Consider the following 13257-nt stretch of genomic DNA (forward strand, 5'->3'; position numbering starts at 1 on the left):
TATTGTCTGTAAAACACAGATCCTCTACCTCACCAAAATTCCATCATCTCTACTTCACAATGCCCAGTGTAGGGAGATAGTAGTAAGCATGTTAAAACTTAAAATTTCAAATGCTAGTATCTATTAATAGATGTTTCACAGTTCATTATTAATCAATACATTTGCAGATTATGTGTATGCATAGTGGAATTTCTGACCACAACGTAACTGAATCCATATTTAAGAGTTATTACTACATTGTGTGTGTGTGTATGTGTGGGTGTATACACTAAATTTTGCCCATAGGCATTAATTGCCCATACGTATTAATGATGCCTAGAGGATTAAACAACTCTACACGAGCATCAAGAGTGATCTTTCAGGAAGCTAGGCATTCACACACAGTGAGATCAAAGGATGATACTTTTAGAGGAGGAACACAAAGGCACAATGCTATATGACTCAAATCATATAAAATAATGTGTATCTACACAAACCCCAGGAAATAGAAACAAAAGGGTTTTTGTTGTTTTGCTTTGTTTTTGCCTTGTTAGCATTGTTAGTTTATCTGTCTTTGGGAGGGTAAGGGGGGCATAGAAATGGAAGGACAAGGGTTGAACAAATGCAGCAGTGGTACTCACTAGGTATTAGGTAGAAAACAAACTATAACTTGTGGGTGGGCACAGGAGGGAAATACTGGGAGAAAGTAAGGGAAGGGTGACTTTGTCCAAAAGAAATATACTCATGACCTGTGTTAGGTAACTTTAATCCCTCTGTACATGACTTTTATAATAATAAAAAATTAAAAAGTGTTAATCTGGTTACTCAACAGTGAGCTTCATGGTTTCCTTTAAATCCTCACATAGCTTCACAGAAGTCTGAGTGAAAAGTAGATGCTTTAAAAATGAAGTAACAAGTACCAAGGATGTAGCTCAATGATAAAGCATTTGCCTAGCACGTGTGAGGTCCTGGTTTGATCTCCAGTCTCACAATAAAACAAACAAAACCTAAAATAACACCTTAGAGTGAGTCCTGGAAACTCAAAATTGTTCTGATGTCAGCCCTCCCTTACACGCTGCTTCACAGTTTCAGAAATGTGGTCACATACCTAATACCATTGACAGCAACTTTTGAGGTAGGTGTGATCATAACAACGAGAAAAGAGCCTTCCTAAGGTGTGAGTTCCCAAAGACAGCTACACAGTAATTAATAAGTAGAGAAATCAGAAGCTAGTATTTCAATTTGTTAAGATAGGGTATCCAAAAGGCATACACACTCATATATATCTACATTATGATACATAACATGCATTATGCTATAAATAGCATATTGCAACTTCGTCAATAACCATGACAAAGCAACAGCTTCCAGAATTGAGACTATTATGGTCTCAGGTACCATAAAGTGCCATGTTAGATCACTGCTTGAGATCATTTTAGAAGACTAGAATCAAGGGGTGATTAGACTATCTTCCTTTCGATCTATATCTATGTATTATAAATTACATGCTATTTTATATGTAATATAATTTACATATACATCATTTTCAGTAGGTACAGCAAAGCAACAGTAATAGAATTGAGAGTAACTGCTGGCAGAGGCTCCTGTAAAAGATAATTTAAGAATAGGGCCAATGAGGGCCACGAGTTTGGCTTAGTGGTAGAATGCTTGCCTAGCATGCACAAAGACCAGGGTTCAATTCCTTGGTACCATATACATAGATAAAAAGCCAGAAGTGGTGCTGTGGTTCAAGTAGCAGAGTGCTAGCCTTGAGGAAAAAGCCCAAGGACAGTGCTCAGGGCCTGAGTTCAAGTCCCAGGACTGGAAAAAAAAAATAGGGCTGACGATACTCTCTACCTAGACGGTCATTTTTGTCCTTTTCACCCCTGCTGAGAGGAAGTCCAATTGGGCAGGACATATATGCTAGCTCTCCTCAGGTGTTGACTCCTGAGATCTATTTCTGCTGATGGAATATCACCCAGCTCTGTCCACTACAGGTGAGTCTGAGGAGCAGGCTCATCTGTTCCCTCACTTTGGCATTCACACCAGCACTTCATTATGGACTCTGGAAGAATTACAGCCACCAGGGGCTGTCCCCACACTCCTTTGCTCTTTTATTAGCCATCAACACAAATGCAATGTAAATAATTTGCAGCTGTTGGGAGAAACAATTAATCTTTTTTTCCCTTTAATTAAGCCTAGGGGCCTATTCATTAGAAATGTATACAGAGCACTCGGCCAGGAGCTCATCTAGAATTTCAGATTCATTGTTCTGCTTGGATCCAGAGGCACCATTCTTGGTTTTAGGCCAGGCCCAGCCATTTTTGGCAGGTCCTGGGTAAGTCAGGAAGCCTCTTAAGAGTTTTAAATGCAGATGTGATGTCATCCACATGGTTGTCCTGTCACTTAGATGTCCAATTGCTGGCCTCAAAATCTCTGCCCCATTGTGACTCAGACTCACCCCTGTTCTCCACCCCCCCACCTCTGGGCAGTGACAGGTTTTGCCTAAAGTTAAGCACACTCTCTTAAGAGTGAAGGCCCACAGGCTGACTTTCCAGGTCTCTTACAACTTATCTACTTCCTATCAGGCGTTATACACAAAGCATAAAACACAAAACATAACCAACATACATAAATAACTCAGAATTCTGTAAGAAGATAATCTGCCAAGGAAATAGCCAACGTTGAACTAATATGACCACCAAATAAATAACTGACGGAAATACATAACACAGAATGCTTACTCTGTGTGTGTGTGTGTGTGTACATTAAAGTCACAATGAAACATGCCAGAACTGACTTTGAATGCCTAATGTTCTTGGTAAGGCCAAGTTCCCATGAAGCCACTGGCAGATCTGTGCATAACAAATCAGTCACTGTGGAAAACATTTAGTAGTTTTGTCTACTATCAATTCTATTCTACGAGGAATGAAAACATAAACTGTGCCAAAAGATTTAGATGTTGACCATCACAGACCCTACATCCAGAATACTGACATCCTGTAAATGAAACGCCCATCAACTAGTGAGGGTATAAATAAATCACAGTGTGTTGGGATCATAGACAGCTACTGAACAATAAAAGGAGATCAGCAGCTGGACCACATGAAAATTAGATTAGTCTCAAAAATGTTGCCAATGAAATAAAATGGAAGAAGTTGGATGGGACTGGTCAAGACTTTCTTGGGCAGAATTTGATGGTGAATGGGACAAGAGAACTATCTGGGATAATGGGGAGCTGTTTTATATCTTGATCCTGGGGGTAGCTACATTTCTATGTGTTACATCTGTCTGAACATACTGACCAATACACTTAAAAGAGTGAATATTACTATAGGCAAACCATACACCAATAGCTTGGCTCAAACAAAGAAACAAAAGAAAGAATAATCAAAGCCTTTTGTGGTTGGAGGCGTACCGCCAGTGACGGTCTAGTGATAGTCCAATGAGTCTCAAGGATCAAATAGTGAATCTGAGTTTGAGTCCTATACCAGACTCTCCCCCACCCCCCAAAAGAAAGAGAAGCATGAAATAAGAACAAAGAATAAGGATTCTCAAAGGATTGCTATACTAGAGGGGGAGCCATGACAACTAGAATGTAAGAGGAAGAGAGGAAAGGTGGGGGCAGTGGACAATGAGCAGAAACAAGGCAATCCAGGCTTTCATCCTGAAGGAGGTGGTTTCTAAGTCATGAGCATTAAGAACCAAGCAGGAATAAAGAATGCTGAGAGCTCCATGAAGGGACCCCTTTCTTGACTTCCCAAAATCCATCCACTCTAGGCATTTCCCATCTTTATGACAAAGGACTTGACCTGAGGCAGGCGCTGCAGAATCTCTGATAACAGCTCAGATTACAAGAGCAGCTAAACCAGGTGGAGTTACCAGAATTCCTCCCCACCCCCCCCCCCCCTTGGCCTGCCAGGGAATTCCCTCCCCTTCCTTTGTCATCAGAGCAGTGTGCCAGAAGCCCACCAAAATGATAGGTCAGTTCAAACAGCAAAGGTGTCAGTGGTTGCCCCAGCCATCAATCAATCATGCTGAATTCCATTGGCCACCTGTATATGGCCAACCACATGGCTGGGGGCCTATAAAAGTAGCCTGTAAGATTAGGCAGGGTCGCTCTCTCACTCACATCTTAGAGGCGGCCCTGACCAGTCAGTATGATTCTCGATGCTAGGCGCGGAATAAAACTCTGTTTAACTTAACTTCCAAATTCCGCTTTTGTGTCAGACTCGTTCCTTTGATCACGGACCCTAACACTCCAGATAGAGGAACATGGATGAGGGAAGACCCAATGGTAAAAGCCCTTGGCATGTCTTGGAGATAATACACATGATGAGGCTTAGCTAAAAAAAAAGTTTTCAAAAAAATTTTTTTTGTTTGTTGCTGGTCCTAGGGTCCAAGAGCCGTCCCTTAGCTTTTGTTATTTTTTGCTCAAAACTATTGCCCTACTACTTGAGACACAGTTCTACTTCTGGCTTTTTTTGGTGCTTTATCAGAGATACGAGTCTTGGAGACTTTCCTGCCTGGGCTGTCTTTGAACATCAATCTTCACATCTCAGCCTCCTCAGTAGCTAGGATTACAGGCTAGAGCTGCCACTGGCACACAGACTGAGAACAGTGTTTTAAAGGGACCAAGACCAGTACAAAGCTGGATTATCAGGGAACGTTCCCATCCCAGGGTCACTGGTATGCTTACAAGTTACTCCCCAATTCTGGTTTAATGGGGAGTCGAGAACCATAGTTGATTCTTAGTCCCTCCTGAGAAGCTTCCTGAACAAAACACTTTTCCTCTTGTGTCCAATAGATGGAGGCCAGTTGGCTCCTGCTCTTCTCCACTGAGACACAACTTCAGAAGAACCACGGTTTCAACACACCCCTTCCTAGAGGCTGAGCCCTGGCATTATCACTCCTGTTTCTTGCCTTTGTTTAGTCTCTCCTCCAGGATGTTTTCAGCCTGTGGAAAGTATCTGTGTCTTTGCACTCAGGCAGAAGAAACACCCGTGTGATATTTCTGCTCCATTTACAAAGAAATTAGGCTTTGCCACCCAATGTGTCTTTAACTGGGTCACAGAGGTACTTCTCAGGGGACTATCTCGGCTCTCTGCTTCCATCTCTGAGAAATTGTGTTAATGCTTGCCATAAGCAGAAGAACCTTATGCTGATGATTTACCCTTTCGAGTCTCCCTGCTTTTATCCTAAACTCCATCCCTCTGGCCATCCTCAGAACTCTGAAGCTGTTCCCTGAATAAAAGTCTGCTTTACTGATTCCAATATGCCGTAGTGAAACTAACTGCAGTCTAGTAAATATACGAGGCCAGTTGCCAGGCTTATTTTTGCTATTGTGACAGTGAATAGCACTGCATGGGTTCCCAGTGAGATGGGCCTCCTCATCTACAGGCCAAGGTCAAAGCTTACAAGGCCTCAGTGAGCCCTAAACAATATCCATGAACCCACAGGCTTATTATGCAGATGAACATCGATAACTCCTAGAGACAGAAAGAAATCAGATTAAGTCTATGAAGAAGACTGGTGAAGATCATTTAGGACAGGAAGGGAGGGGTGTGTGTGGAGGAAGCCAGTGAGGGTTTAATGCCTCCATTCAGTAGCTACAGCCAGCTCATTTTTTTCCTATACAAAATGTCTTGAACAACATTACTGGATTGAAGTATGCCCTAAATTGTTATATGTATAATTCCCCAAGATTGTTATTACTTCAATATCTTATACTTCACTGCATTTTAAACATCTTTTAACTCCTAAAGCCAGCCCTTAACTTACTTTAGAATTTATGCTACTGAAAGTAGTTTTCTAGGTCTGTTCTGTAATTGCCATTCTATAGCTAATTGAGAGCTCTGCTACTCCTGAGGGCCTACTATGTGCCAAGTTTTATAGTCAGAACTACACTAAACCCTCACAAGCACTCCATGAGAGGGCAGCATTGGCACAGCACCATGAAGGAGGGGACAGAGGCTTCAATATGTAAGCTCACAGCCCCTTTGATGGAAGAGCTCAGAGGCAAATCCAAGGTGGTCATGCTATTCCTGACCAGATGATCAGTGGGTCATCCTGAATTCACGTTGGCTAGGTCAAGGCACCAACCGACTGAGATCTGTGAAATGCAAGGAGAAAAAAAAAGAGCCAAAACCAAAGCTGCTTAAAGAGCCATCAGGACCCTCAGGAGAAGCAGTCCATATCTATATATCTTCATTCCTATGAGTAGATACAATATGTATCACATACACATATTATATATGCATCTGTATAATGGGCAAAATGCATCATGTAGGGCTAGCAAATCGGAAATCTGTAGAGCAGGCTTACAGGCTGAAAACTCAGGCAAGAGTTAATACTCTAGTCCTAAGGCAGAATTTCTTCTAAGATATTTCAATTTTATCTATCTAAGTCCTTCAACTGACTTAATGAGGCCCTCCTATTCTGTGTGGCTGAAGGTAAACTTTATGGGTTAACTTGTTATAGATACTGACCCTATCTAACAAACATCTTACCAGCAATATTTACTAAACACCTGGCTGTTGTTGCCTATGAAGGCAGAGATATTACAAGGAGTCTTTGAAATGTAATACTGAAATAGAGTAAGAACATTTGATAGGACAACGTGAATTCTTCTCAATCTCAGATGGAATCACCATATTTTTGTTTCTACTGGCAAACAAATAAATAAAACCTTTGAGGCTCATGCTATCAACTTTGTTCTAGAAGACAGTAAATGTGTGTGATACATTTTTACTGCAAATTCCATTTCATGCCTGAGATTCCGAGCCATTCAAAGCGATGGATGGCAATTATCTAGTTTGCAGTATATTCACTGAAAAATGCTTGCCTGCTTCTCAACCCTTCAGAAAGAAAGCCTAGGAGGCCCAATTGCACTTCTTATTATGTGAACTGTTATCTGCATTTCCTCACCTCTGGCTCCATCCTTGGATGGTGAGGAGTAGCAGAGGTAAAGGGTATGAAAAGAAAACAAAAAAACAAAAACAAAAATCCACCTTCTTTTCCTTTCCTCCCCCCATACAGTCATAAACAAAACTGTAAGGCCAAATACTGTAGGTCATTCTCATTACCAGTTCTAAATACAGTAGATCAGAAAAGAAAGTTCCAATTTTCACCCAAATGTCTGTGTTCCTGCAGCTCAGGTTCCAACTAAAGTCTAAGGACTAGCTCTTCCTACCTTTCTCTCTCAAATGCAGAGCCCAGCCTGAATTACGACTTCTTCCTTGTCTTCCAGTAATACCTGAATCTCCCTAGCACAACCCAGGATGCAAATATCCTTTGCTGTATACTCATTGTACCAGATGGTGGGGAAAGATGTTGGCTTTTGTTTGTCTATGTCCTTACTCTCCACAAAATACAGCCAGGTGCCATTGAGGGTCCATGAGATCCTTTCTGAGGCCACAATATCAAAATAAAAAATACAAAAATATTATTCAATTTTCTTTACTTTGATTCATTGAAACAGGTTGGATGCAAAAGCAGATATGCTAAGCCAGCTGCCTTCAATTAAGCCAGACACCAATGACATTTGCAAAAAGAAAAAAAATGTAAAGCAACAGCATTCTCCCCAATATATTTATCTATATATCTATATAAATGTTTGATATTTCATTTAAAAACCTACATTTTTACTATATGTTATGAGCTTATTACTCTTATTTTCACTTGAATAAAAATGTATCTTTTTAATTTTATAAGAGATAATTACTAATGCAGGAAACAGAAGCATAATCCACAAAACATAAGCTTTAGGAGAGTAATTTTAATAATAATAAATGTTAATAATAACAAAAAAAGTTTGATAGCCTAGTAGAGTTCTTAAAACAACACAAACTACTCAGGGAAGAAGAAAGATAAAACAAGGATACAAAGGACCAGAAGGGGACAGAGGAAAAACAGAAGAAAGGAGAGGAAAATAGGAGGTAAAGTCATTGGGAAGCAACTCCAGAGGGAAAAGTTCCCACTGCCCAACGCAATGGTTGTTCTGGCCTGATTGTGAAGGTCAGAGAGGAGTGGTTATGCCAGGCAATGGCACTGAGACAGTGCAGATGATACCTCTGATGATGCAGGGAGGAACAAAGAGAACTGTCTCCTTTGTTGTTGGAGCTGGAGAGAATAATTGTCTCAAATCATAGACCTTACAGCTCTTGTGGTGGTTTGAGAAACCACCACAAAAAGGAATCAACGTCATAAATCATCGCTACAAAAAAAAGACATAAAAGGTTAAAAGCACTGTGATGAATTCCCAGGGGGGGGAAAAAACTAGGGGCTCAGAATTCTCCCATTGTTTGAGAGGCAATCACTATGCCTCAAAGAGAAATCACGAGAAATCACGTTAATGATTGTAAAGGTGACCATTTCTCATGGAGGTAAACAGAAGAGGCATTTGTTGGGCCTAAGGCATCCTTCCCCAAATGGAGGGCGGAGTCCCCTGCCCTCAGAGGTATTCATCATGGGACTGGTGCATGGAGAGTATGTCACCAATGTGCACGAGAAGATCACCAGTGAATAAGTAAGTTCCTACTGCTGCTGTCAGTTATCATGCCAAGAATTTCTCAGTGATTCTTCCACAGTTGATAATGATCTGAACCCACATTTCTGGTCTGGACATATTTATTTCTAGAAAGAACTGGCTGAAATGACACAACTTCTTTGAACAATTACCTTATAGTTTATTTTTAAAGAGACAGAATTGGCTGTTTATGAGAATTTTGGATTCTATATGAATCAACACCTCTAGGGTTAGAAAATGAAAAAAATAAGGAAAAGAAAAACAAAGAGATAGAACAGATTTTTAAAAAATTGGTAGAGAGTGCTCATACACCTATAACAGCATTGTATGAAATGATAAGAGTTCTATAAAACTGCAAAAGTTTCATGAGGAAGAGTAATTCCAGAGTCATGAATTCACACTGTCACCACACATTACATCTTTGGGTGGTGAACAAGACACAAGTATTGTCTGTAACAAAATGCCAATACATCGGCAGTTATCAGATTTAGGATGTGAGAATCCAGAAGGTTCTTATAGAAGGGAATAGTGGAATTAATCCTGCAGGGATCGTTCAACTGAGTTTAAAGTGGGTGCCTCACTATTGATAACATGTCACTTGGTGTGATGTATATGGAGAGATTTAGAAGATAGTCATATGCCAATTCCCAATGTATTTCCTCAAAAATTTTTAATTAGAGTTGAGTTTCTCAGCAGTGATGCCACTCTCCAGTGAATATTTACAGGAACACCATTATTGTCCTCAAAGGGCAGGGGCAAAGCTCCCTGCCACCCAGCTGACATCTGGGTAGTGCCCTTCTGCTTCTGGTGTTGGCAGGGTGGCCACTGATGAGGCAGAAACCAAGTCCACATTAAACATGCAATGATTTTATTACAGAAATGCTATGTGGACAAGCAAAGAGCCAGAAAAGGCAGATGATACCTAGATATAAACCCAGTACAAAAAGAGGGAAAAAGAAGGTTGAGTCCAAGTCTCTTTGAGTGGCATTTAATTTAAGTAAGTAGGACTTAACAAATCCAAGGCCTATTGGCATCCTGATGTCAAAACATATAATCAATAGAGTCTCACCTCTCCCAGGAGACCCACAGCGTGAGTCTCTCTTCGTATTTCAACCCAAAATCATTGGGCTTGGAGGACTATGAGAGACATAACCTCAGGACCAATGTACTTTACCACCCATGACCTTCATTAGACTCCTAGTGGTTAGCATCTGTGAGATACTGCTCAAGAGCTGACACACAGAATGCCTGATCATATTCTCAGATGCTTTGAAGTTAGCTTTAGAAAGCTATTGCCAAATACCATTCATTCATTCACCCATTCATGATAGTCATTGAGATCCTGTTCCAGTCATAAAGAATGACATAGAAAAGAAGCACATTCCCATAAATGTCTGAGAAAATCTAATTACCTACATCTTGGAACAAGTACACTATTCCTAGCATAGTCATGGCATATATGACCAATCAATCCACTGTGCCTGGACGGGACACTAAGACTGTTTCTCAGTGTGTTTCTGGCATCTTCTTCCAATCAATAAGAAAAACAGTGTTGAAAATAAACTATACAACCTGTGGGTGGAGATGGGAGGGAAAACTAGGAGAAAGCAAGGGAAGGGGTGACACTGTCCAAAAAGAAACATACTCTTTACCTGACATACAACTGAAACCCCGGTGTATATCACAGTTATAATAACAAGTGAAAAGAAAAAAAAGAAAACAGGATTCTTGGACAACAGGATCCTTGGTACTGAAAGAAAAGGAAGTAAGGATGCTTAAAAGCTTTTAAATCTAAGTGATTTGTCCTTTTTCCTGGAGATGAGTCCTTTACCAGATATGACTGATCACTGACATTATTCTAAATTTTCTTGTCAGTCGTGGGGCTTGAACTCTGGGCCTGGGCATTGACCCTGAATGCTTCAGCTCAAGGATAACACCCTACCCATTGAGACACAGCACCACTTCCACTTTATTCTATTAATGGAACTCTTCACTGCTTGTTTCTACCTGTGAAACAAGTCCACTCTTGATTTTAGCCCAGACACCCTCCTTATCCCTTGGACACTGACTCAGAAAATTGATCACAATTGTTACACAAGCCAAAACTCTATCTTGATTCCTGCCTCTGCGTGTCCAGCAGTTCCTCCATAACCACACAATAAGCCATTAGCAACCCTGACCATTTCCACAAGTTCCATACCAAAGATGGATTGTGAGGAACTTCTCTTCTTCTAACCCATCAACATGAAGACCCAGCCAACACCATCTCCTGCCTTAGCCTGGGCAAGAAGCCACTAGTTTGTCAGCATCTCTTCATTCTTACTCCCTTATCATCATTTTTTCCACAGAGGTTCCAGAGTGAAAGTTTGAAAACAGAGTCTTGTCATAGAGCAAGACATGGATAGTTCTCCTTAGAATCTTTCAAGGCTGCCTAGGACACTTGCAGCCAAATTCAAGTTTCTTCGTATGGTCTTGAGACCCACTGTGGACTCATCTTCACACTCACTACGGGTCCAGCCATATTGATTTCCTCCTTTCTACATCTTCACCTTTGCCAAATTCAGTCCTATCATGGAGATTCTGCTATTTCAATGCCTTTCCCCTAATCACATGGCCACCTCCTCATCACCCCAGTCTGCTCAGACCCCCAAGAACAGTTTCTAAAAGACCCCATCTGCAGTACCTTCTCAAATCTTCATAACTCATATCTTACCTTTATCATTCTTATCACATTTTGAATTAGTTTTTTTAATGTCTCTTCATTGTAGATCTTAGTCCTCAGAAACAATATATGTCTGTTTAGCCTATTATTGTGTATCCCATAACTCAGACACTGCCTGGCCCTGAGTAGGCGCCATTAATACATGGGCTAGCATCCAACATGGCTGTAAGTGACATCAAGAAAATTTCTCTCTGATACTACTCTCCTTCTGTTTATAGTGTCATTTCCTGGACCAGCTGTCCCTTGTAAAAGGGGTTTCAATACAGATTAACTCATTCTGTGCCAAGGCTCTTATTTTTGCCCTTGGAAAGGATGAGGTTCTCAAAGAACCACCTCTGGGCAAGGCAACCATTTTGAGAATGGCCTCTTTTATACCCACACATTTATTTCCTTTCCATCATACCCCTATCACATGTTTCCACAAATGCACAGGTGCACTCAGCCCCATAGCCAGTCCAAGACAGCAGAGAGCCATTGATCAGGGCCTGCCCCAACACAGGAGAGACAGTTCTGCTCTACATTGCTGCTGGGCAGAATGCCGAAGCTCCAAGCCAGAGAGAGCTTTTGCCAAATTCCCTCCACAGAGGGGTGGTTCTAGCCTTGAAGAGAGACATAAAAGGAGGGCATGCCTGCTCTTTAGTGTAGAGTGAATGATTTCTGAGTTTTTACAAATGGTCAGTCAGCCTCTTGTGCTTTCAGTGCCCATGATCCCTTGTTTTTCTATCCTTACATTGTTATAAGGCTACCACTGCCTACACTGACTAACGAGCCCAGAAGGAAATTAGAGGACACACAGGAACCAAGTACCAGGACCCCCCCCCTCCTTCAACAGTGGGGGCTGACATGTCAGTGCTTCCCTCCACTACTGGAAGCTCTGGCACAAATCCTGAATCCTGATAGAACAAGCTCTTTGAGATGCTACACAAATCAGCCAGATATCCAAGCCCTCCATTCAACATGGCGTCAATTACCACTAAAATTGACATCTGTTGGGCTTTTGTGTTGAATTCAGTGGATATGGCCACAGACTTAGGATTTAAGGTCTGTCTCCAATGCTTGTATAAAACAGGTTCTGTAAGTATTTCTTAGATTATGAGAGATTCAACTAACAGTTTTCTTGAGTACAATCCTGGGTGGTATACCACCATACACACACATATGTGTATATATGTATACATATATATATGTGTATATATATGTGTGTGTACATATATATACACCTTTGGTAGGTCATGGGGTTTGACCTCAGGGCCTGTGCCTAAACTCTTTTGCTCAAGGCAAATGTTAGATATATCTTTCATGTCTCCCAACTTTCCAGACAAGCACTTCTCTTTTATTACCCAGAGATTTATAAAAATGCAGCAGCCTAGTATTTTTTTAAGGAGCTTGGCACTAAATACATTAAATGAATTCCCTTAGCTCTTGGACAAGAAGCCATTAGATATGGGCTGTTGCTTACATTATCATTACATTAGTGGGCTATTATGAAAAATAAAAATTCTAATCGGCATGAACATTTATAAAGTGCCATGATGGGGGATATGCCAGGCTGGGTTGTCTCAAACATCCAAACACACATACACGTGCGCGCGCGCACACACACACACACACACACACGTCAACTACAAAGAACTATATTTAACAAATCCCTCTCAAAGTTATTAGCAATCAAATGCCTTAAGGGAAAACCTGGAAATCCATCCCCATCTTTCTAGATGAGAACTCCAGTATCACTATTCTTCAGCATTAAGATGTTTTTCTTCTCCGTGTTGCTAGCAGAAGGTTGTTGGGAAATGTTTACCAGATCATTTTGCCAATTATAGACATAACAAAGTTCCTTTCCAGTTTTTCTTTCCCCTAATTGAGCTTTATCTGAACTGTTCACCTGCTTTACTTACCAAGACCTCCAGTAGCCACTGAGGACACAGGAAAGGACTCCCTACCTGCAGCCGGGACACCCCTGTGGCCATAGTATCTTTCTTGCTTTGTCTGAGGGATCTATTACCCAGCCTTTCTGCTTTTCAACAAC

The 13257-nt window shown here is 41.0% G+C and overlaps 1 protein-coding gene across 1 annotated transcript in view; it reads right to left on the reverse strand.

Annotated features, from left to right (window-relative positions):
• Clstn2 (calsyntenin 2) overlaps window positions 1-13257 on the reverse strand; it is a 337443-nt gene that overhangs the window by 182892 nt on the left and 141294 nt on the right. The window lies entirely within an intron of this gene.

This window comes from Megascapheus bottae, chromosome 32 (assembly GCF_031878675.1).
Source record: "Megascapheus bottae isolate mThoBot1 chromosome 32, mThoBot2.hap1, whole genome shotgun sequence".
In the NCBI taxonomy this organism is placed as follows: Eukaryota; Metazoa; Chordata; class Mammalia; order Rodentia; family Geomyidae; genus Megascapheus; species Megascapheus bottae.